This window comes from Lutra lutra, chromosome 14 (assembly GCF_902655055.1).
Source record: "Lutra lutra chromosome 14, mLutLut1.2, whole genome shotgun sequence".
NCBI classification, from domain to species: domain Eukaryota; kingdom Metazoa; phylum Chordata; class Mammalia; order Carnivora; family Mustelidae; genus Lutra; species Lutra lutra.
Genome location: NC_062291.1, coordinates 41,788,771 through 41,816,042, shown reverse-complemented (window position 1 = coordinate 41,816,042; position 27,272 = coordinate 41,788,771).

Here is a 27,272-nt window from a genome sequence, read left to right as displayed (position 1 = left end):
TGGGATCATGACGTGAGCAGAAGGCAGACACTTAACCACCTGAGCCACCCAGGTGCCCCTATCTGTTGATCCTTTTTCTATATCCATTCTGTTTTCTCATCTCAGAGAATGTCAATAGTTGTCCACATTAGAAATCTGTATGTCCTGTAGTGTTTATACACAGTTATTGCTACAGATATTAGGACATTTACATATATTAATCTGACACTTTTCTACTTAGACCTTGACTCCTACCATGCACACAAATAGGAGACTACAAACTTTTTATAGCACACACTAGCATATCTTGTCTATTTTATTATATCTATCTATACAGCCACTTTGTTGTTGCAACAACAAAAGCAATCTTTCTTGTCCCTAAACACTCAGGAGAGTTCAATCACATTTCCAGCCAGAGTTTAGTATATGCAGGCCTATATACATTTTTCAGCATAATATAGCATATATTTTTAAAATGCTAAATTATATTAAAAGATTCATAATGAGTCTTCTCAATGCCATGGTCCAATTGCCTTGAAACAAATGCTATTTTTCTTTTTTTTTTTTTAAGACTTTATTATTCATCTGACCGACAAATCACAAGTAGGCAGAGAGGCAGGCAGAGAGGGTAGTGGGAGAAGCAGGCTCCCTGCTGAGCAGAGAGACCGATGCGGGACTTAATCCCAGGACCCTGGGATCATGACCCGAGCCGAGGGCAGTGGCTCAACCTACTGAGCCACTCAGGAGCCCAAAATGCTATTTTTCTGACATTTTCCTATATACATGTTTTATGTGCTTTACTAACATTTTTAAAGTAATTCATGTGAGATTTTATGTACTGACTTCTTATTCTGTCAAATATGGTTGCACACCTTTCTGGTAATTCCCCTTTCAAAATCCTCCTAATGGAGGTTTGCTCCACTTATATAAATTCCTTTGAAATTCCTAAATTCTCTGTTTTTCTGAATTAATTCTTCCTTCCCTTCCTCCTTTCCTTCCTCCCCCCTTTCTTCCTTTCCTTTCCTTTTTTCCTTCCCTTTCTTTTCCTTTTTCTTTTCTTTTCTTTTCTTTTTTTGGCTTATTTATTTATTTATTTGTTTTAAAATTCTATTTGAGGGGTGCCTGGGTGGCTCAGTGGGTTGGGCCTCTGCCTTTGGCTCGGGTCATGATCTCAAGGTCCTGGGATCGAGCCCTGCGTTGGGCTCTCTGCTCAGCAGGCCTGCTTCCCCTCTCTCTCTGCCTGCTGCTCTGCTTACTTGTGATCTCTCTATGAGGTGAACCATGAGAGACTATGGACTCTGAAAAACAATCTGAGGGTTTTGAAGGGGCGGGGGGTGGGAGGTTGGGGGAAACAGGTGGTGGGTATTAGAGAGGGCACGGATTGCATGGAGCACTGGGTGTGGTGCAAAAACAATGAATACTGTTACACTGAAAAAATAAATAAATAAATAATCTTTAAAAATATAAAAATAAAAAAACTAAACTCATTCTATTTGGAAGTTTCCCTCAAATACTTCATTGCATTTGGCTCTGTATCTTTACTAGTGAGCTGCTCTGTTGATTGGAAGTTATTGTAAAGTGTTTGATTTGTTGATAGGATATGGCATTATTTTTTCTGAGTTCCTTGGTTTTCTCCTGAAATACCCATATCCCATTTGGGTACTGAGTCTTCTTCATAGTTGAATATGCATGTATACATTTGATTTCCTTGTTTTCAATAGAGTGCCCAATTCTACATTCTGCTGTGACTGGTGCCCCAATTTCAAAATTTCTCTGATTTTTTTTTCTTTATTGGAAACATCTACTTTTTGCAGAGGTTGGAGAGGGGGTTGGCACATGGTTGTGTATAAATTAGGACTGAGGGTCTAAGAGTCAAGTAGCCAGAATCCTCGATAGTTTTATGAAATCCCTTTATTCTCACCCTGTGTCTTACCCACATCTTTTAAGTTGTCTTTATTATATCTCAAGTCTCTAAGACTTTAGGGTTATTCTGGGACAAATTGGCTTGTTTTTTGTCATTGTTTTCATGGGTATTTAACTTTCCATTTTTCACTAATCTTTTCAATTTCAAGTGAATTTTGAGAATTGCTTGATTCATGTATAATTGAGTCGTATGAAATAAATTATTGAATCTCATCTAAATAGATACTTTCCATTCACTGAACTTACTTTTCATTTATTCATTCACTTATTCAAACAATAAATGTGGTGCTAGGCACTGCTTAGGTGCTTGGGATACCTAAGCAGTGAAGTAGTGATGGAAAGGGAAAAATATATTTTTTTATGTGGGACTAGGTTTCTAATAGAGTATTCAGACTATGAATTCCTTTTAGTGTGTATTTTGAGTTTTACATAGTAATACAACACATAATCCAATACAGTACATAATATATAGTATGTTTTATTTTTTTCTAAAGATTTTATTTATTTATTGATAGACAGAGATCACAAGCAGAGAGGCAGGCAGAAGAGAGGAGGGAGCAGGCTCCCTGCTGAGCAGAAAGCCAGATGCGGGGCTCGATCCCAGGACCCTGGGATCATGACCTGAGCCAAAGACTTTAACCCACTGAGCCACCCAGGCGCCCCATGTATTTATATTTTAAGAACTACTCTATGATCTAGCAGTTAGATTACTAGGTATTTACGCAAAGGATACAAAAATACAGATTTGAAGGGGTACATGTACCTCAATGTTTATAGCAACATTATCAACAGCAGCTTAACTATGGAGAGAGCCCATGTGTCCATTGACTGATGAATGCAAAAAGAAGATGTGGTATACATACACAATGTAATATAACTCAGTTATAAAACTGAATGAAATCTTGCCATTTCAACAAAAATGTAGAAGGAGCTAGAGTGTGTTATGGTAGTCAGAAAAAGACAAATGCCATATGACCTCACTCATGCGGAATTTAAGAAAGAAAACAGATGAACATATGGGGTTGGGGAGAAAAAAAGGAGAGAGGGAAACCAGAAGGGACTCTTAATGAAAGAGAACAACAAGAAGTACATTTATCTTCATTGAATTTGTGTTGTTCAATTTATTTATTCACTTTATTGTTAATAGACATCAGAAAGTCTTCAATTTTTGAGGTTTGTTTTGTTTCTTGCTATTGAAAACCATAACCATATGCTTATTCTTGTACATGTGCAAGAATTTCTCTGGGATTTATACATAATATTAAAATTGCTGTTATCTTAAGGTATGGGCATATTTAACTCTATAAAACAATACCCATTTCTTCTTTTCTAGACTGGCAGTGAATGGAAAGTCTTCTTGCCCAACATTCTAGTTAGCACTTGATATTGTTTCATTCTTTGAGTTTTGGGTTAAAGTGATTGGTGGAAATGAAATCTCGCTCTGCATATAAATTGGACACCTACCCCCAGATTATCAATGAGATTGAACATTATTTCACTCATTATGTACCTATGGCCTTTTGTGGTTCATTTTCGAAACTCCTCTTTTTTTTTTTTTTTTTAAGATTTTATTCATTTATTTGAGAGGGAGAGAGAGAGCACAAGCCAGGGGAGGGAGAGGGAGAAGCAGACTCCCTTCTGAGCAGGAAGCCTGACGTGGGCTTGATCCCAGGACTCTGGGATCATGACATGAGCTGAAGGCAGATGGTTAACAACTGAGCCACTCAAGTGCCCCGGCCCCCATTTATTTCTTTTCATTTTTTTTAAGATTTTATTTATTTATTTGAGAGAGAGAGAGCACGAGAGGGGAGAAGGTCAGAGGGAGAAGCAGACTCCCCGCGGAGCTGGGAGCCCGATGTGGGACTCAATCCCAGGACTCCAGGATCATGACCTGAGCCGAAGGCAATCGCTTAACCAACTGAGCCACCCAGGTGCCCCCCCCCCCATTTATTTCTTGTATGTGTTTTTGGAATGAGTTGGGTACTTCTCCTTATTGATTTGAAAGTCTTCCTAGTGTATTTACAATAGTAATTTGTTAAATATTTTGTAAACATTTTTTCAATTTTGTGTCTTAACTTTCCATTCTTTTTATCATTTTTTTAAGGAAGAGAAATTCTTGATTTTAATGCAATAGAATTTATCAGTCTTTTCCTTTATGGATCATTTTGGTGTCTTATTTAAGAAGTCTTTCTCTCCTTCAAAGTCATAAAGATATATTGTATTTTTAAGTAGTATTAATTATGCTTATTAACATGTATTTATTGACCCGGAATTGAATTTTGTGTGTGCTGTGTGGTTGGTTCCAACTTATTTATTTATTAGTTAACCATTTATAGAAAGCCATCCTTCTATGACCTGCACATGTCCTTTTATATATAGCAAAAATCAGAAAACAAAAGTATAAGCCAGTCCCATTGGTGAAAATAGATAAACATTTCCAAACCAATAACTAACAAATGGAACATGTGATATAAAAAAGATAATAATATCATGACCAGTTCTATTTATTCCAGTAATATACATTTGAAAACATTAAACAATAATAAAGTAATTCAATAGACACAGGAAGGGTTTGAGGAAAAAAAAATTTTGATTATTTTAATAGCAAAATCTAAAGTTAAGCATAATGAGTTAATCCCTCATGAAAATAGATGATCTTAACATGTGTAATGTCCAAACACTGTGCTCCAGTTTTGCCAATATTTTAGTTTTATTATGTTTTCTTCCAATTAACCCTGCCTTCAGTTAGATATTGCTACATTAGTTTATATAAATGTTTGTTTATATATTTGCACATGTTGTTGATTTTTTTTACTAATCAATCTGAAATTCATCTATGCTATTTCCTTGTAAATAATTTATCTGTGTTTTGTCTACTTTTTAGATACTTGTCTTCTCTTATGTTTTTTGAAGTTTTGCTAAGTTATGCCTAAGAATGGAAATCTTTTATTTATGCCTGTGGGATAAATATATTTAAAGCACTGTTTGGAGACTCTGTATAGAATTCACACCTTTCTCGGTGTTCTCTTTCTTTGGGACTTTAGTTATTAGACCTTCTGATTTGTCTCCATATCTACTTACTTTCTTTCAGTCTACAATCTTTTTTAACCTCTGCTACACTCTGAGAATTATTTTTTAGTTCTATCCTCTGTTGGTAAATTTCTCTTTATCTGCATCTTGTCATTTAACACTTCATGATTATACTTTTCATGTTTATATTTGGTGTAGTTCTTCCTGTCTTTTCTTCATTTAACATATTTTATTAGTTACTATTTTTTGGTTTAGTCATTTATTTCAGCTGTACTTAATTTAAAATACATATTTTATATTCTTTATCCAACAGTTGCAATATCTAATTTATTCTGATATTCTTGGTGATCTAAATCCTCTGCTTCTTGCTCTTGCTCTCTCTGGCTAATTGATATTTGTATTACATTGTTATTAGTGTTGAGAACTCATTGTGGTGAGGCTTTATCTGCAGGATCACTGCTTGGCCTTTTTGAAGATATGGCCTGTTGGAGACTTTCACCTAATGACTACTCTAGCTAGTTTGCAGCTTATGATAGTCCACTAAAAGCTAGAAGTATGACCACATGAAGTCCTTGCCTTCCAGGAATTCACAGGAAGGACAGATAAAGGAACAAGGGCGTCAAGCTCTGTTAGTGTCATATTCATAGTTGCTGGTGTACCCATTCTTCTCCCTCTGCATCTTCCCATCTTGGATACCTCGTCTTTATCCTACTTTCCCACACTGCTACCTCTCTGAACTTTTAAGGAAATTTCTATTTTTTCTTGTCCCTTTTCTAGGGTATGTAAAAAAGGTGAATGAATAGAGAAAAATTGCTTACAGAAGGAAATGAAGGGAGAACAAAGGCTTGGAGCCAGGTCTACTGTGTACTATAAGTTGATACATGAGAAGGGAATAGATTGAGAACCAGAGAGTACTTACATTGTCCAATATGGTCTAGAGGAAAGGGGTTTTGAAAGGAGATTTCCCCTTGGTTACAAATTGTCACCAGTCAATGTTCTTAGAAAGTCCCAGGTAAAGATTCAAATTCCATTTGTGTTTGTTTTTCATCAACTCTTGGTTGAACACATGCTTTATGGTAAGCATCTTTTGCATCAGGGAAGATGCAGCAGGAAACAACACAGCAAAGTCGTTGTTCCCATGGAGTCTATACAGTATAGACAAGCACTTTAAAGAAAGGAATGAATAAATAATTAAATGCTATTTTAAATCGATATAAATGTTAAGATGGGAATGAAGCAGAGTAAGGGGACAGTGATGGAGGGAAGGGTGCTATCTTACCTAGGGGTAACAGATAAATCTTCTGTGCTTAAGTGACTTTTGAGCAGAGACCTTAATAAAATTGTTGGATCTTGTTTTCATAAAGAAGATGTTGCACTAGGACTGAGCTACCTGGGAGATTCAGTTTCTACTAGGGCTGTAGTTGTAATAGATGTAAACACAGGATTTTAGGTGGGGAGGACGGTTGTAGGGCATTAAGTCAAGTTTGTTTAATGGTTTCATGAAAGGCTTAAAAGAGGGTGACCAAAGTCTCAAAGGTGATAAAAGGATTAGGCAGTCAGAGGAGATAGAAAAAGTGCACACAAAGAAAATAGTGTCTGTAGAAGCATAAGACAATATGGAGTGGTACTGTAGTAACTCTATTTACTGTAGCCTATAGGGTTATAATGCACTTAAGAGATGCAAGCAGAGGCAAAAACAAAAGCATTTCTGTGACAAGCTACACAGTTTGGATATTACTCTGAGGCCAGTGGGCTAGAAAATGATTTTAAGTGAGGGAGTAACAAAGTTAATATTATATGTTGGAAAGATCATTCCACAAGTTGGAACGTGGCCAATTTGTAAAGAGCAGATTGAAAAGAGACTGAAATCAGAAAACCTAGTTAAATTTCTGTATTTATCTAAACATAGATATAGTTCCCAAATATGATTGACTCTACTGATGTCTACTGTGAATATAGAAACTCTTTCATGACATCAGTGACACTTACACAAACACAGTGCAAGTATTTTACATTTATATCATTAATACTCCTCATGAATTCATCTTATCCCTTTCCTAGGTAGGCCACGGATCCTTCATTCAATGTATATTTATTGTATTTTTTATAGCTAGCCTTTGCCAGGCATTTTGTCTTGGAACTGGTCAAACCACAGAAAATAGGCTGGAATAACAGTGAAATTCTGTTATGGAAAATCGATTATATTGCTAGTACTCTTCATTTTAACTCCTACTGACCCCTTGCTTGTCCGTATTGACATCCGTCCTTGATGGTATTTGTTTTTCCTCTGGCCATCTTGTGGAATCACGTACATCATCATAAACATTGACAACAAATATTCATTTCGGTTATCGTTCACCTTCAGGCTTTTATTGTAACTCCTAACTTTCAGTGGTTCTATGACAGGATTAGTTGCCTCCTGCTGGTCTTCACTGCATCTATTACAAGTAAACTCACTTTAATCTTCAGGAATTAAGTGTCCTGGGCTTTAATAAGGTCAGTGTTCAATGCTTTTCATTCTCACAGATGAGTCTTGGTCACAAGTTGTCTGAACCATCTGTTGATGACAAAGAAGCCTGCTGTTTGATGGCCTTGTATTCTCTGCCTCCAGTAACCCCTCTTTGCCTATACTTTCCCCTCCAAAGCAAGTCATTAAAGTTTGCTTTACAAAACTCAATGTGCTGTTTTTCCTTCAGTTTGCTCTGCAATACATGGAGTTGTCTAGAAAAACATTTTAACAGCTTAAATTCTTTCCTCTAAGTATTCCTTACTGTGTGAGCTGTTTATCTCCAGAGCCCTCGTAATTCTGCACTCTTGGTGATTACTTTATATTGTGATTCGGAATCAATCCTAACATCATCACCTCAAGTTTCTTCTAGATGCAGAGGGTACCATTACAGATCTATCCAGTGATGAGTTAACTATTAGCCTCTTTCTTGTTCACTGGCTGAACAGTCAACAGTTGACACATAAGAATAAAGCTCTCTGTATTTTGTTCTTTATGCTTTGCCTACTTGGAAACAAGTAACACACATTTTATGTTCCAAAAGAAGCATCGCTAACTTTATACTACTTCAACACATACTGGTTAATCCAAGCTCCCTAGAAAGAACAGTTCTACATATCTTTAGATTTCATCAGAAGAAACTAAGATGTGGTAAAAGAGCATGGGTTTTAGAGTTTTATAGATATGACTTGTTATTAACTTTGTCATTTCCAAAGTATATTTCCATTTCCAAAGTGGCTTTAGCCACTTCTGAGTCAAACTTCCTATATTTGTAAAATAAGGATAATAATATTATGATTCAGATTGTGAATCTGAATCTATTTCTAAGAGTTTTTTTTCAATTCTTATATATTTATATGTTTATTGAAGTTTACACTGTGTTCATTGGATTCAAAAGAATCACGTGGATTCGGATTTAGAAATGCATTCTATTTGTAGATTCACATTTTCCTTTTATTTTAGAAATAGGATTTATTTCTGTACTTAGTCAAGGTGTTTATATTTCTTCTCTGAATATTTCCTTCATTTTTGTTCTAATTGAATTTTGGCGATCCCTTCAGGGCATTGATAGACATAGAAGAAGCTCTCCCAGGTACTGATTGTTTCCTCTCTTCTCCTCTCCTCCCCTCCCCTCCCCTCTCCTCTCCTCTCCTCTCCTCCCCAATTCCTTATCTTTCCTATCCTTTCCTTTCTTTTTCTTTCCTCTCCTCTTCTCTCTTCTCCTCTTCTTTTCTTTATTTTCTTCCCAATATCTGATCTTTGAAAGGGTCTAGAGGTAGAATAGGTTTTCCCCTTGCTTTTTATTGTTTCATCCATAGTATTTCTCTTTTTCCTCTCTAAAAACTGTTTTCTTGGGACGCCTGGGTGGCTCAGTTGGTTAAGCCGCTGCCTTCGGCTCAGGTCATGATCCCAGCGTCCTGGGATCGAGTCCCGCATCAGGCTCCTTGTTCTGTGGGGAGTCTGCTTCTCCCTCTGCCTCTGCCTGCCACTCTGTCTGCCTGTGCTCGCTCTCTCTCTCTCTTTCTCTCTCTCTCACAAATAAATAAATAAAATCTTAAAAAAATAAAATAAAAACTGTTTTCTTTGTGGTGGTCTATACCAATCTACCTCTTACTCTCTCTTACTTTTTGAATGCATTAGAGGTTAGTTTATACTCTTCACTACTATTCCTGTTATCATTCTTGGAATAGGAACTTAATTATAAAAATGATCTCAAATTTCCATCTATCTCCATTTTCCTGAGCTTCGTAATATGACTTTGCTGATCCTTCTCAGGAGTTGTAAAGTCTATTTTTCCACACCTTGAACTTGGGCTAAGCCTGTAACTTAGTTTAGATAGTAGAATGTGATAGAAGTGCCATTGTTTGTTCTGAGTATAAGCCTGAAAGAGCCTTGCACACTTCTATTCTCTCTCAGATCCCTGTAGCAGCTGAATGTACCTGGGTTAGATGTTGGAAGTATAAGAAACCATGGAGGAGAACCAGGTAAGTAAGATCAGTGGCCCCAGCTGAGACCCTGGACTTCTGATAGCACTCAGCCAAGAACATCAGAGCCAATTGGCAACTGACTCACAGCTGACCACAGACAGATGGGTAAACCATTCCAATACCAACAGATCAGCAGAACTGCCAAGATGACCCACAGCTTATGAGAAACAAACAATGTTTATTAATGTATGAAACCGAAATTTTGTTATTTTTACCCAGCATTATTGTGGCAATAAATATCTGGTACAAGAATTGTGAAGAAATAGAAATCACAAAGTTATGCAACACAAACATCATAAGAAAAACTAATCATGACATCCGAGTTTGTGATCTTTCCATTGTACACAGAATGTCTTCACAGTTTATAAAAGCAAGTGATAAAGATCACACAAAAATCCAAGCTAATCTGGACAACTCCATGTTAGAATTCCTCAATCATTACCAAAGTTACAAACATACACCTCCAAATTGTAAAATTAAAGTAAAGGTTTGCTTTTGGTATGGGAAATGAGAAATGAGAGAACATCACAACAATGCTATTAGGATGTTCGGTATAACTGCAATGGGTAGTAGTTTCTCAACCGTTGTTTCAACTTCTTCCTGAAATTTATCCCTACACCTGAGAGTTATACTTATTTTCTCAGCCAGTCCCACACACCAGGAATGGGAGCACTGTGTGATGTCCACAGACTGTTGCAGAAAATGTTCAAACTGAGCCAGAGAGCTAACCTTTTCAATTCTTACAATTCTTTTTGGTTATTTTAACAGTATATATACTCAATTTCAATCTTCAGTTGCTGAATATTCTTTTTAAGGTTGGCCATGTGGGCAATCAAGGTGGAAATCCTAAAACACAGTTTCACAAAACAGAAAAGCTGTTAAAAATGTTTTCAAAATACTTTGGCTTAGGGTAATGAAAAATGTTAGAAAATTTGGCCAGTTTGGAATGTTTGGATTCTACTTGACATGAAGGAACTAAAACGGTCTCAGTCACTGTGCTAACACAAGCCTATGTGCACATGACTTTGAGATCTTCTTCAGTCACAGTTTCTAGAACAACATATGTACTAACATGCCTCCTCTTTCAGTAATGGTAATATAGAATTCAGAAGGGAATGGATTTGATCCATTTACGCACAACTTGATAATATGTAGTTAAGAGTGTGAGCTTTGATATTACTGAGATAAATTAAACCTCCAATTTTTCTGCTATTTGGTCTTGTGAGGTTAGGGCAAGTTGTTGAATACCTCAGGAAGTTGTTTTTCATGTGAAATGGAAATAATATTGATTACCTCAGTGTTTTGGCTATGTTTCTATTTTTGTTTGTGGAATGAACTGCCACTTACATCACAGTGCCTTGGAAAAAGTTAGTTCTCTGTCAATTTCTTTCTTCCAATTCAAAAATCCCAAATCTGTTCTGTATAATCTTGACATGTTTTGTATTATTTTCCTATCAAGACCAATTTCCCCAAAGATCTCTATTCATTCCTGTCTAATCTATGAACTTTGCTTGAATGTTATTGATTGGCTTCAATTTTGATTCTAAACATCTGTTGTCTAATTAAACTTTCAACAATTTAAATTGGCAAACATATTACTCATTTTGGCAAAATTCTCTTTATTGTACTCTAAATATTTTATTTCCAATAGATCTTTCTTCTTAAAATATTTGCGAAGATTTGGAGAAGGACTCTCCCTCGCTCTTATTATAAAGAGGATACAGTGTTAACAAAGAACAGAATATACCATATATTTGCTAATGGAATCAGTAAACTGAGTCTGAAAATATCCCTTAAAATCTCATTAAAGAAGATATAAATAATCTGAATAGTCCTGAATCTGTTACAGAAATGAATTTGTAGCTAAAATCTTTAAAAAAAAAAAATCTTCCAAATAAAAACCTCCAGGCTCAGATAGCATTAATGGTAAAATCTAGCTTATGCTTAAAGAACAAATAACACCGGTTAAAAGAATCCTGCCAGAAAATAGAACTGATTGTGTAAGTAGAAAACACCAAGTAAACCACAAAAGAGATCCTAGAACTAATAAATGAGTTTAGCCAGATTGTCGGATAAATATGTATGTGACATCCATATACCTATGTAATAATGGTAGATAATTGGAAATTAGAATTTTAAAAATATCATTTAAAATAGCACCAAAAAGGAAATATCTCAATATCAGTCTAATATTATCTGAGTAATTTTCACAGAACATGGATAAAAAAATCAAAGACAGCCTACCTAAATTAAGGAATATACCCATGTTTATACGTTGAAAGATTCAGTTTTGTTGAGATATCGTCTCTTACAATTTGATCTCCAGATCCAACGTAATCATAATTGAAAATTCACTAAGGTTTTTAAAAATAGACATTGACATGTTAATCCTAAAATTTCTATGGAAAGACAAAAGAAGTAGGATAACCAAACTGAGACTCTGAAATTTTGCAAAGGAACAGTGTCATAAGCCTCACATTACTTCATTTCAAGAATTACTGCAAAGCTATAATAAGCAAGAGTGTGGTATTGTCAAAAGGATAGACACATAGATCAATCAAACAGAATGAAGGCCTAGAAATAGACCCTATGAATATATTCAACTGATTTTTGACACGGGTCTAAAAGTAATTCAATAGAGGAAAGATAAATAGCCTTTTCAAAAAAAATGAATTTGTTTCATACCTCAACACCATGGCAAATACACACACACACACACACACACACACACACACACATCCCACCTCTTAGGATAGATACAGATCTAACATGCAAAATTTCTTTAGAAAGGAAGAAAACAGGAGGAACTATATTATAATGGGCTCATTAAAGAATTTTTAGAAATCAAAAGCACGACCCATAAACGAAAATATTTGTTAGTCGTACTCAATCAATATTTTAAAAAATTGTTCTGTGAAAGACACGGCTATGCAAAGGAAAAGACAACTCATAAAATGGGGAAAGTGTTTGCAAATCATTTATCTGATGAATTACTTATACTGAGACTATATTAAAACTCCCCAAACTCAATAATATGGAAACCAATAGCATAATAAAAAATATTCATATTTGAACAGACATTTCTTGTGCAAATAAGGACATAAAAAGATGGTCAATGTCATTAGTCACCAGGAAAACACAAAGTAAAACTACAGTGAGATACCACTACACACATATCAGAACACTTAACTTTTTTTTTTAAACGAACAATATCAAATATGAGAATGTGCAGCAGCTCTTATGCATTGCTCATGGGAGTTTGAAATGAGATGGCCATTTGGAAGACAACTTGGTAGTCCTTTGAGGGTTAATACTTTAAGAAATGATGTATTTTTTATTTGAAAGGTCATAGTTCTCAAAGTTATCATATGACCCAGGAAACTCACACATAGGTAATTTACCCAAGTGAATCCCGCTTTATGTTAACATAGCTTTATTTATGATCACCAAAACCTGGAAACAGCCACGTGGTGCACAGAATAATGACCCCTCCAGGATGCATACATCCTAATGCCTGAAGTTGGTGAATATGCTAGTTATATGACCAAGGAGTGTTAAGGTTGCATGTGGAATTAAAGTTGCTAATCTGCTGACTTTAAAATAAGGAAATTATCCTGGAATATCCAGGTGGGCAGATGGTAATAAGGGCCCTAAAAAATGGATGAGGAATTTCAAATCAGAACCAGAAAGATGGTGGTATGAGGACTCAGTCTGGCATTCCTGGCATCGAAGATGGGAGAAGAGAGCCATAGGCCAAGCAATGTGGATGGCTTTTAGAAGCTGGAAAATACAGGGAAATAGATGCTACCCTAACACCTCCAGACAGAAATAGAGCCCTGCTTACACACTGATTTTAGTCCAGAAAGACCTATTTTAGACCTCTGATCTCCATTAACTAATGATTAAAAAAATCTACATTATTTTAAGCCATTAAGTTAGTAGTAACTTATTCCTGCAGCATCAGAAAACTAATACATATTCAGATGTCCTACAATAGAAAAATGTATAAGCAAACTATGGGAGATCTGTCCAATAGAACATTTCTCAACAATAAAGCTGAAACAATCACCTAGTCATGAGACCACATGACTGAAACTTAAGGGCATTTTACTTAGTTAAAGTAGCCGGATCCCAATGACATTTTTCCTGGCATTCAGGCAAAATGAAAATGATAGGGATAGAAACAAATAAGTGGTCAGCAGGGTTTGAAGTTTTAGGAATGGGTTGACTACAAAAGGATTGCACAAAAAGATTTGGGGAAAGTAGAACTGTTGTGTATTATATACACAACTGTATGCAATTATCAAAAATCATGGAACTGGATGCCACCAAAAGGGAATTGTAACTGTGTGCAAAATTAAAAAAAAAATCAACCAGGAAGTTAGGGAAACTGCAGGGGGAAATAACCATCTGTATCTATCAATTTGATAAAAAAAAATAAATTGAAGTTAATGGAAAAATCAGTCACATTCCTACCTCAGAGAGATTTGTCAACTGATGGTGTAGGTATTCTTGGGATCTTTCTATTCATATAGACAGATAGAGACATAGAGACATAGATTGCTTGCAAATTCATCAGTACATCCCAAACACGTTTACATATCATTTCAAAATCGTTTGTAGTGCACAATGTCTCAATCTTGCCTTTCTCCTCTATAAGTCTGTCAAGTTTTCAAATTGTTCATTTGTTATGGCTATCTAAACAGGCACTATTAATGCTGTGTCCTATGAAGTTGTTGAGATTACAAATTACAGATTATCCAAATTTGTTTCTTTCTGGTGCTTAGTAATATACTGCTGTGTACCAGTACTACCACAAAGTTAGCAGCTTTAAAAACCATACATTTGTCATCTCACCTTTTCTGTGGATCATGAGTCTAGGAAGAGTTTAACTGGTTCTTCTGCTTATGGTCAGATAAGGCTGCAATTAAGTCACTGGTCAGCACAGAGTTCCCATCTGGAGGCTTGACTGGGGAAGGGACTGCTTTCCTTCTTGTGTGGTGGTTGTTGGCAATTTAGTTTTTTGCCGGTCATCAGCTGGAGGCCCCCCTCAGCCTCTAGAGGCCACCTATAGTACCTTGTCACCAAGGGTTTCCTAATATGACTGCTTACCCCCTTGCCAGCTGGGTGCTGCTGTTCTATGTAACATGCTCACTCAAGTAAACACACATGGTCACATACTTCTATTGGAGTAACAGATCCCATCCACACTTAAGGTTGAAGGAACACACAGAGAGTGAGCCCCAGGAATTGTGGCTGAGAGGGGACATGTAAGAGTATTCATCAAGAATCCTCTAATAAAAAGGTCTCCAGTGGCATCCTATGTCTTGCGGCTTAGAGTGACTTTGGCTTCTCCAGAGACCTCTAAAGGATTCTTTTATTACACCTAGCACCTACCATTTTTCTAGTTTTTAGTTTATTTGTAGGAAGTAGTCTCTTTCTACTTCTTTGAGAAAGTGTTTTTCACTAGCATCAAATAGCTAAGCATTCCCTTCTTATTCGGTCCTTACTTGTTCTTTTTGTCTGAAAATTTCCAACATGTGTGTGGCATCAGATCTGTTGCTGATAAAAATTTCATATTTTACATATCCTTTTGTTCATTTCAGCAAGAATCTGGAAAGAAAGGTGATGTGTCTCCATTATAATATATATTAAGAATTTATGGGGATCTCTTAAAGTTTTATTTGAGGAGGAGAGAAGTTCTTGATGAAGATCTGGTCATGGGTTTGAGAAATAAAGTGGCCTGTGAAGCCTCTGTGACTCATTCAAAAATACTTGATATTATCTATTTGTTTTGTGAATATATATCTCTTGCCTTTCTGTGCTGCTTTCCCCCCTCAGATTTTAGTCTAGTACTACAAATAAACTGTAATATAATATTGAATTTTACCATGTCAGAGAGTTTTATATATCTTTAGTTACATCATATGTAATTTATAGGGTCTTAGTTAATTAAAACCTTAAAGTCTTTTCTTCTTTGTGAATAAAATAAGAGCAGAAATTTCCTTAAAGAGCGAGAATTTAATTATGTGTAAAGCACTTGTACACCACCTGGTGCATGCTAACACCCTAATAAATACTATCTATTTTTTGTTATTTATGAAAATGGGCTTTTTAAACCTAATCTTGTTAGAGTCACAAATACCTCTGTGATATAGAAATCATCTTTCAAATTTTACATATGAAATAACTAAACACCAGAGATACTAAGTGACTTAAGTTTCCACCAAAAGAGTGGAGAAGACTGAATATGGTGCAGGGCCATATGACTTCAATCCTGTGCTCTTGACCTTCTACTGTAGCTACGAGTAGGTCCAGAAAGGAGACATATCCCACAAGGGATGCTGAAAATCCATCAGCTAAACTTGTTAGCACTGTTCTCAAAACATTGAAATTGCTACCTGTGAACAATTTGGTATCACTTCCACCCTACCACAGGGTGGCAAGGCCCATTTGTCTGTTGGATTATTGTGCTGGCTTCCTAACTTGTCATTTTGATTCTGCTCCTGCCAGCCACACCGCCAACATACAGCATATATCATCAACACGTTAAACTATGAGATGTTTAATCTTCAATGAGATCATGTCACTCCTCTGCTCAAAATATTTTGTTGTCATTGTATATATATGTGTGTGTATGTATATATGTACATATATATGTGTGTGGTTATATAGTTTATATATATATATATATATAAAGTGTATACATATAAATATATATAAATAAATATATATATATATATATATATATATATATATATGGATATTACAAGAATAAATGGAAACAAGAAAAGACCAAAGATCTTGTGTTTCCTGGACCAAAGACCTCTCCATTTACCATGTCACTTCTTTAGAAGAATTTCTTTTTATATATATATAGAGAGAGAGAGCTCACACACAAATGGGGGATAAGGGGAAGAGGGAGAGGGAGAGAGAGAGAATCCAAGGTAGGCTCCATGCTGGACTATGTGGGGCTTGCTTCCACACCCCTGAAATCATGATGTGAGCTGAAATCAAGAGTCAGATGCTTAACTGACTGACCCACCCAGGTGTCCCTAGGAAAGGTAATATTCTTGATTATGTTCCTTCAAAGTTAAAGGTTGAATGCATGCTCCTGAAATGGGAATAAAATGTGCTTTACTTTTTTTCATGATCTAAAGTTACTACAGGCAGTTTAGAAGGAGATCTGTATCATATTCCAGACTCAGTCATTTACGCTGTTTGACTGTGAATAAATTACTTCTACTCTCTATGCCTCAGTTTCTTCAAGTGAGAAAAGCCTATATTATAATCATTTCCAAGTTGAAACATGTTGCAGTTCTATGAATGGCAATAAATTTAGCAAATCCTTGGAACTGTGTTTATCCAATTAAACTCTGCAGTCTCGTAATTAAAAGGATTAGATATGAACATAAAACAGAGTTTCTGTTTACCCTTAGAGAAAGCCACGAGCTCATGATAAAGACAATAAAGCTGCTTATATTTACTGCAAAGAACTTTCAAAATATGTATTTGATGTTCTTAATGCATTACAAATACATTGCCGTTACTGTTTTCTCAGTCTGGGATATACAACACACTTGGAGTCATACCTAAAGAGAACATTCCTGCTCTTCCTATATGTGACCTACCCTTTGATTTTGTTGCTTTGTTTTCACCACTGACAACCGTAATTGAAGTCTAGTTTACTCTTACTTTTGGAGGCAGTTTGGTTTGCACAAGTTTCAAGGTTGCTTGGTCCAAATGCCTAAATAGTGCTCTTGGTCTGTTGGTTTCTTCCAGAAATTCTTAATTTATTTGAAGGGTAAACCATTTCAACTCACTCTATTTTTCAAATTAAATTGTTTTAAAATGGAATATACAACAAATAAAGATTTGGCTTCTGCTATTGTCACCCAAATCTTCTTGCATCACTCATCTCAATGAAACTGATGCTTGGTAGTGGGTATAAATTAATGTGTTTTCTTCACCTTTTGTACCTGGCAGATCAATCATTTTGCCTGAAAAGCACAGTAAGTGTTCTCATTTTTTTGTCCCCTCACCCTAACTTTTTATTTGTAACTTATAAAGTATATATCTGGGTGATTATTTGATTATTCTCCCTTTCCTTATTATACTGTAAGTTCCATGAATTCAGAAAACATGTTTGTGTTATCCCTTTATATTCATCACACTTTATACTTGCCTAAAACAAGGTCCATGTGCATATATACGAAGCATTTATCAAAAGTGTGAATATGCGAATTCATGCATTCTTCATAACCCAGCATAATAACTTTCTCTATAAAACATTGTTTAATTTTTTCCTCCTATTCCTTCACAACTCCTACCCAAACTGTTTACTGCCTCCTCTGTACTACCGTCATATACATGTATACCTACTTAGTATTTGTATGTGTGGGAAATACTGGTTTAAGAAGGTCTAACTTGGACTTATCTTGCTAACCACAATGTCTGAATATAATCTTTCATTTAGCAAAGATTCCTTGAGCAGCTAATATGCACCAAGTAATATTTATAATCAGTAAATATTTAATCTTCATTATAAACCAGTATTTAGCTCTGCTTCTGACTCACATGCAATAAATACCCAATAATGGTGTGCCAAAGAAAAACAATGTATGATGAATCATTTTGCACATCTCTCTCTGCTAGCACATTTGTGCACATAAAGCTGAATAATTGAGAGAAGTTAACAAATCACTCATGAAAGGATGTGAATTTTGCTAAAGTGAAGTGGCTTATGGTTCTTTTTCATTGACAATAAGTTAAATGGGTCAGGTTTTTGGTATTTGAAGGAAAACAATTATGATTTTAATTTTCTTTATGTGTTTGAACTATTGTGCAATAAATGTATGTTCTTTAGAGAAAATTTGTCAAATGAAAACATTATTAAATGTAATTACCTTTCTCAGAGATAATCAATATACATGTTTTAGTACATAGTTCTTCTAAGAAAAAATTATATTTTAACCCAATTAAAAAAAATCTCAAACATACTGATTTGTACCTGATTTATTTTACACACACACATACACAAATGCACACACACACATACACATACATGCTAGGCCTTTTTTAAAAAATATAGTTTCATTGTTCTCTGATATTTTATTCCATTTTCTTCTACTATTGGCATTGGTCAAGGTTTATATAATTTTTTCTTGGGCTATGTCCAATCTACTGATTAGCCTATCAACAACAACAACAACAACAACAAACAAACCAAAAATACTCCCCATCCTTGATACTGCATTTCCATTTCTGGTATTTTCATTTTTTTTTATGCTTTCCAAATATCTGCTGAAATTTCCCAATTTTTTCATTTATGTTTCCCACTATTATCACTAGATCTTTTCATATATATTATATCATAATAATTTTAATTTCCTAGTATGATAATATGAGCATCTGTGCTATCTCTAATTCTTTTAACTGTCTTCTCTCTTAATGAAGGCTCATATTTTATTGGTTTTTAAAGTGTGCCTTGGATTTTTTTATTATTTTTTTTAACATTGTTTGCCTCAGAGGTACAGGTCTGTGAATTGTCAGACTTACACACTTCGCAGCACTCACTATATCACACACCCTTCCTAATGTCCATAACCCAACCAGTCTCCCCACACACCCCCTTCCCCTAGCAACCTTCAGTTTGTTTTATGAGATTAAGAGTCTCTTATGGTTTGTCTCCCTCCCGATCCCATCTTGTTTCATTTTTTTTCCTTCCCTATACCCCAAACCCCCCATTTTGCCTCTCAAATTCTTCATATCAGGGAGATCATATGATAATTGCCTTTTTCTGATTGACTTATTTTGCTCAGCATAATATCTCTGGTTCCATCCACGTCATTGCAAATGGCAAGATTTCATTTATTTTGATGGCTGCATAGTATTCCATTATATATATATATATATATATATTTATATGTGTGTGTGTGTGTGAATGGATAAAGAATATATAATATATATATACTATATATATATATAAAGAATATATATATCTGTATATATCTATACAGTATATATATATATGTATCTCTCATATCTTCTATATTCTTTATCCATTCACCTATTGATGGACATCTAGGTTCTTTCCATAGTTTGGCTATTGTGGACATTACTGCTATAAACATTCAGGAGCACGTGCCCCTTCAGATCACTATGTTTGTATCTTTAGGGTAAATACCCAGTAGTGCAATTGCTGGGTCATAGGGTAGCTCTATTCTCAACTTTTTGAGGAACCTCCATGCTGTTTTCCAGAGTGGTTGCACCAGCTTGCATTCCCACCAACAGTGTAGGAGGGTTTCCCTTTCTTTGCATCCTCGCCAGCATCTGTCATTTCCTGACTTGTTAATTTTAGCCATTCTGACGGGTGTGAGGTTGATCTCATTGTGGTTTTTATTTGTATTTCCCTGATGCCAGTGATGTTGAGTACTTTTTATGTGTCTGCTGGCCATCTGGATGTCTTCTTTGCATAAATGTCTGTTCATGTCCTCTGTCCATTTCTTGATTGGATTATTTGTTCTTTGGGTGTTGAGTTGGAGAAGTTCTTCACAGATTTTGGATACTAGCCCTCTATCTGATATGTCATTTGCAAATATCTTCTCCCATTCTGTTGGTTGTCTTTTGGTTTTATTGACTGTTTCCTTTGCTGTGCAAAAGTTTTGATCTTGATGAAGTCCCAGTAGTTCATTTTTGTCCTTGCTTCCCTTGTCTTTGGTGATGTTTCTAGGAAGAAGTTGCTGCTGCTGAGGTCAAAGACGTTGCTGCCTGTGTTCTCCTCAAGAATTTGGATAGATTCCTTTCTCACATTGAGGTCCTTCATCCATTTTGATTCTATTTTTGTGTGTGGTGTAAGGAAATGGTCCAGTTTTATTCTTCTGCATGTGGCTGCCCAATTTTCCCTACACCATTTTTGAAGAGACTGTCTTTTTTCCATTGGACATTCTTTGTCAAAGTTTAGTTGACCATAGAGTTGAGGGTCCATTTCTGGGCTCTCTATTCTGTTCCATTGATCTATGTGTCTGTTTTTTTTTGCCAGTACCATATTGTCTTGATGATGACAGCTTTGTAATAGAGCTTGAAGTCTGGAATTGTGATGCCACCAACTTTGGCTTTCTTTTTTAACATTCCTCTGGTTATTTGAGGTCTTTTCTGGTTCCATATCAATTTTAGGATTATTTGTCACATTTTTTTTGAAAAAAAAATTGATGGTATTTTGATAGGGATTGCATCAAACATGTAGATTGCTTTAGGTAGCATAGACATTTTCACAATATTTGTTCTTCCAATCCATGAGCAGGGAAACTTTTTCCATTTTTTGTGTCTTCCTCCATTTCTTTCATGAGTAATTTATAGTTTTCTAAGTACAGATTCTTTGCCTCTTTGGTCAGGTTTATTCCTAGGTATCTTATGATTTTGGGTGTAATTTTAAATGGGATTGACTACTTAATTTCTCTTTCTTCTGCCTTGCTTTTGGTGTATAGAAATGCAACTGATTTGTGTGCATTGATTTTATATCCTGACACTTTACTGAATTTCTGTATGAGTTCTAGCAGTTTTGGAGTGGAGTCTTTTGGGTTTTCCACATGAAGTATCATATCATCTGCAAAGAGTGAAAGTTTGACTTCTTTTTTGCTGATTTGGATGCCTTTTATTTCTTTTTGTCTGATTGATTAGGCTAGGACTTCTAGTACTATGTTGAAGAGCAGTGGTGACAGTGGACATCCCTGATATGTTCCTGACCTTAGGGGAAAAGCTGTCAGTTTTTCCCCATTGAGAATGATACTCCCTGTGGGTTTTCTTTTTTCTTTTTTCTTTTTTTTTAATTTTTATTTATTTATTTGAGAGTGAGAAAGTGAGAGAGAGCATGAGGGGCAGAATGTCAGAGGGAGAAGCAGACTCCCCATGGAGCTGGAAGCTCAATGCAGGACTTGATCCTGGGACTATGGAACCATGGCCTGAGTCAAAGGCAGTTGCCCAACCAACTGAGCCACCCAGGTGCCCCTGCTGTAGGTTTTTAACAGATGGCTTTGATGATATTTAGGTATGTGCCTTCCATCCCTACACTTTAAAGAGTTTTTATCAAGAAACAATGCTGTACTTTGTCAAATGCTTTTTCAGCATCTATTGAGAGTGTCATATGGTTCTTATGCTTTCTTTCATTAATGTATTATATTACATTGATTTGCAGATGTTGAACCAACCTTTCAGCCCAGGAATATATCCCACTTGGTCGTGGTGAATAACCCTTTTAATGTACTGTTGGATCCTATTGGCTAGTATTTTGGTGAGAATTTTCACATCTGTGTTCATCGAGATATTGGTCTATAATTCTCCTTTTTGGTGGGATCTTTGTCTGGTTTTGGGATCAAGGTAATGCTGGCCTCATAAAATGACTTTGGAAATTTTCCAAAATTTTATTTTTTGGAACAGTTTCAGGACACTAGGTATTAATTCTTCTTTAAACATTTGGTAGAATTCCCCTGGGAAGCCATCTGACACTGGGCTTTTGTTTGTTGGGAGGTTTTTGATAACTGCTTCAATCTCCTTACTCATTATGGGTCTGTTCAGGTTTTCTGTTTCTTCCTGTTTCAGTTTTGGTAGTTTATACATCTCTAGGAATGCATCCGTTTCTTCTAGATTGTCAAATTTCCTGGTGTATAGTTGTTCATAATATGTTCTTATAATTTTTTGTATGTCTTTGGTGTTGGTTGTGATCTCTCTTCTTTCATTCTTGATTTTATTTATTTGGGTCCTTTCTCTTTTCTTTTTGATAAGTCTGGCCAGGGGTTTATCAATCTTATTAATTCTTTCAAAGAACCAGCTCCTAGTTTTGTTGATCTGTTCTACTATTCTTTGGTTTCTAATTCATTGATTCTGCTCTCATCTTTATGATTTCTCTTCTCCTGCTGGGTTTAGGCTCTCTTTGCTGTTCTTTTTCCAGCTCCTTTAGGTGTAGGGTTAGGATGTGTACTTGAGACCTTTCTTGTTTCTCAAGAAAGGCCTGTATCACTATATACTTTCCGGTCAGGACCATGTTTGCTGTGTCCCACAGATTTTGGACAGTTGTGTTTTCATTTTCATTTATTTCCTGAATTTTTTCAATTCTTCTTTAATTTCCTGGGTGACCCATTCATTCTTTAGTACGATGCTCTTTAACCTCCATGTATTTGAGTTCTTTCCAACTTTCCTCTTGTGATTGAGTTCTAGCTTCGGAGCATTGTGGTCTGAATATATGCAGGGAATGATCCCAATCTTTTGGTACTGGTTGAGATCTGATTTGTGACCCAGGATGTGATCTATTCTGGAGAATGTTCCATGTGCATGAGAGAAGAACGTGTATTCTGTTGCTTTGGGATGGAATTTTCTGAATATATCTGTGATGTCCATCTGGTCCAGTGTGTCATTTAAGGCCTTTATTTCCTTTTTAATCTTTTGCTTGGGTGACCTGTACATTTCAGTGAGGGGAGTGTTAAAGTCCCCTACTATTATTGTGTTATTGTCAATGTGTTTCTTTGATTTTGTTATTAATTGGTTTATATATTTGGGTGCTCCCATGTTAGGAGCATAGATTTTAAAATTGTTAGATCTTCTTCTTGGACAGACCCTTTAAGTATGATATAGTGTCCTTCCTCACCTCTTATTATAGTCTTTGGCTTAAAATCTAATTTATCTGATAGAAGGATTGCCACCCAGTTTTCTTTGATATCCATTACGCATGGTAATTTTTTTTCCACCCTCACTTTAAATCAGGAGGTGTCTTGGGTCTAAAATGATTTTCTTGCAGACAGCATATGGGGGCTTTTGGTTTTTAATCCATTCTGATACACTGTGTCTTTTGATTGGGCATTTAGCCCTTTACACATTTACATTCAGGGTAACTGTTGAAAGACAAGAATTTAGTGCTATTGTATTTCCTGTAAGGTGACTGTTACTGTATATTGTCTCTGTTCCTTTCTGATCTATTACTTTAGGCTCTCTCTTTGCTTAAGGAACCCCTTTCAATATTTCCTGTAGGGCTGGTTTGGTGTTTCCAAATTCTTTTCATTTTTGTTTGTCCTGGAAGATTTTTATCTCTCCTTCTATTTTCAATGATATCTTAGCTGGATATAGTATTCTTGGCTGCATATTTTTCTCATTTAATGCTCTGAATATATCATGCCAGTTCTTTCTGGCTTGCCAGGTCTCTGTGAATAAACCTGCTGCCAATCTAATATTTCTACCATTGTATGTTACAGTCTCCTTTTCCCAAGCTGCTTTCAGGATTTTCTTTTTGTCACTAAGACTTGTAAGTTTTACTATTCAATGATGGGGTGTGGACCTATTTTTCTTGATTTTGAGAGGAGTTCTCTGTGCTTCCTGGATTTTGATGTTTGTTCCCTTTGCAATATTAGGGAAATTCTCCACTATAATTCTCTCCACTATACCTTCTGCCCCTCTCTCTATTTCTTCTTCTTCTGGAATCCCAATTATTCTAATATTGTTTCATCTTATGGTATCATTTAACTCTTGCTTTCTCCCCTCATGGTCCAGTAGTTGTTTGTCTCCTTTTTGCTCAGCATTTTATTCTCCATCATTTGATCTTCTATATCACTAATTCTCTCTTCTGCCTCATTTATCCTAGCAGTAAGAGCCTCCATTTTTTATTGCACCTCATTAATAGCTTTTTTGACTTCAACTTGTTTAGGTTTTAGTTCTTTTATCTCTCCAGAAAGGAATTTTGTTTCTCCAGAAAGGGTTTCTCTAATATCTTCCATGCCTTTTTTGGGTTTAGCTGGCACTTTGAGAATCATCATTCTGAACTCTAGTTCTGACATATTACCAATGTCTATATTGATTAGGTCCCTAGCCATTGGTACTGCCCCTTGTTTGTTTGTTTGTTTTTGTGGTGAGTTTTTCCGCCTTGTCATTTTATCCAGATAAGAACATATGAACAAGAGAATAAAATACTAAAAGGCGGCAAAGACCCCCCAAAATGTACACTAACCAAATCAGAAGAGATCCAAAATCGGGGGAAGAAGAAAGGCAGAAAAAAGAAATTTAAAAAATTATATAATATATATATAATATATTATTATATTATTATAATTATATTATATGTAATAGATAGATAGATAGATATAGATATATCCACACACACACATATATTAGATTGGTGAATAGAGCAGAGCCATCCATTTGATTTTGGGTGTATTTTGGTCTCTTAGAACAAACTACCTTCCAAAATTTTAAAGAAGGAAAAACATATATATAGAAACATAAGGATAAACACAATGAAAAGATGGAATATGATTGTAAAGATGAAAATATGACTATAACAATGAAGGTTTGAAAAGATTTTTTTTAGAAAGGTATTGTTAAGATAAACTAGTTAAAAAATGTTAAAAGAGGGAAACTTAAAAAAATAGAATAAGAAAAAAATTTTTAAAAATTTAACTTTGCAAGACTAAAGGTTCATGGGGAAAAGCTATGAATTCTATGCGTTGCTTTCCCTACCTCTGGAGTTCTAGTGCTCTCCTTGACCAGTGAGCTTGGTCTTCGCTGGATGTTCTTGCTGATCTTCTGTGGGAGGGGCTCGTCGCAGTGATTCTCAAATGTCTTTGCCCAAGGCAGAATTGCACTGTCCTTGCCAGGGGCCGGGCTAAGTAATCTGCTAGGGTTTGCTCTTGGGAGCTTTGGTTCCCTGAACGCTTTCTGCACTGCTTTGGAGGATGGGAATGAAAATGGTGGCCTCTCAATCTCCAGTCCAGGGGAGCCGAGAGTTCAGGGTCCTCCTCCTCAGTGTGCCCTTAGAGATAAGCAGTCAATCACTCCCATCTCCCTGGTCTCAGGCTACTCTCTGAGCTTCTCCCTCCTGTGACTGAGGGTTTCAATCTTTGGCACACAGCCCCATTTGGAGTCTCTAATCCCAGCAGATTCCTGCCATGTTACTCCTCCCAGAGCAGGAAAGTGAATCTTCCCGATCTGCCACTTATGAGGTCCCTGCTCGAAGAGTAGTGGTCCAACTGTGCCTTAGATCATGGTTTAAGGTAACCTCTATCTGAAAGCTCACTCCTTGTCTCTGTCTCTGTAGCCAGCTTCCCCGCTCCAATATCTGGCAGCTCTGCCACACTCAGATATCCCCATTCTTTCTGTGACCCTGCAGGACCTGAGACCACACAGTCACTGCAAGGGCTCAACCCCCACTTAGTGTCTGGAGTGCTGTCCCTCAGTGGAGCAGACTTCTAAAAGCTCTGATTTTGTGCTCCACTGCTCTGCCACTTGCTGGAAGATGGCCCCTCCCCCCATAGTCTATCTTCCTGTCACTTCAGATTCACTTCTCCCCCTGTCCTACCTTTCAGAAAGTGGTCGATTTTCTGTTCCTAGAACTGCTACTCTTCTTCTCTTCTATCTCCTGTTGAGTTTGTAGGCATTTGCAATGGTTTGATACCTATCTAGCTGAACTCCTGGGATCTGATGTCATTTCAGTGTGCTACTCCTCCGCCATCTTCCTGATGCGTGCTTTGAATTTTTTAATTGAATTGCTAACTTTGTATATAGAAGAGTAGAAATTGCAGTGAATGATATTTATGCTCACAAAGAAAGCACTCTTCTATCAGACCCAGAGTGTGTGGAAGACATGGGGGTATTCAGAAAAATCTAGTCTGTAATCAAGATGAGTGTGGACTTTGTTGTTGGTTTGGTTATATTCAGTTTACCAGAGTCTTCTGATTGTCACTGAGTACAGTACAAATCTTTGCCTTTTCAAGCCTTGGCATTAGAATGCCTGGAGAGAGCATTTGTATTTTCTTCCTCTGTCCTCACACTTCAGTTGCACATGCACTTGTTCTTCCCTATTGTCCTCACAGCAGTAAATGGACACTCCCTTGTCCTGTGTGTGATGCTTTGAAGTGTCTCATAGTTGTCCTGCAACATCATCAGACTACAGTAGATCTGGGAGGGTTCCCTCTCAGCTCTTTCTGCCCCCCTCTCCTTGAAAGGTATCAATTACCTGGTGTTTGGTTTGAGGCGGAACAAGAGAGGGCTTCTCTCTCTTCTCTTGCACTCCACACAGATTGTGGAAGGAATATGGCATACCTCTACATCAAAAGGGCCTCTGTCAGATCTCCTCTACCAGCAGTAGATGAACACTACCTCCTCATCAGGGTGGGGAAAGGCCCGAAGTATAGGAGAGTTTCCTTTGGTTCTCCCAATTTGCTCTTTTGCTTCAGGAGATCATTCTTTGTTCTCCATTTCTATATCCAGCCTTGACCATGGACACTAGATGAAAATTCATGAAAAAAGTGTCAGTGGAAGGGTATGGAGATCCATTTTCTCTAGAGCTCCTGGAGATTTCTAAGTTACCATGCCAGCCCACACTCAGGCCCTAAAAATTTGTTACAGTTTCAGCAGTTTTCTTCTAACACATGTGTGATGGTTTAATGTGTTTAAATTTTAATGTGTTTAAATGGTTTAAATTTCGCATGTTGAAATCCTAACCCCCAAAGGTGATGGTGTTAGAGGCATGGCCTTTGGGAGGTATTTAAACCACTGAAAGTAGAGCCCTCGTAAATGGGATTAATGACTATAGAGAGGCTCCAGAGAGACCACTAGCCCTTCCACCACTTGAGGATACAATGAGAAAGAGCCAGAGATGAACTAGGAATAGGTCCCCTTACTCAGCAATGCTGGTTCACTGATCTCAAACTTCTCCCCTCCAGAACCAGCAGAAAGAGTTGTTTGTTTTTTTTTAGTTACCCAGCCTGTGGTATCAAATATACAATATAGTAATTCATAATTCCATATATTACTCACTGCTCATCATGATAAATATACTTTCTCAATCCCTTTCACCTATTCCACCC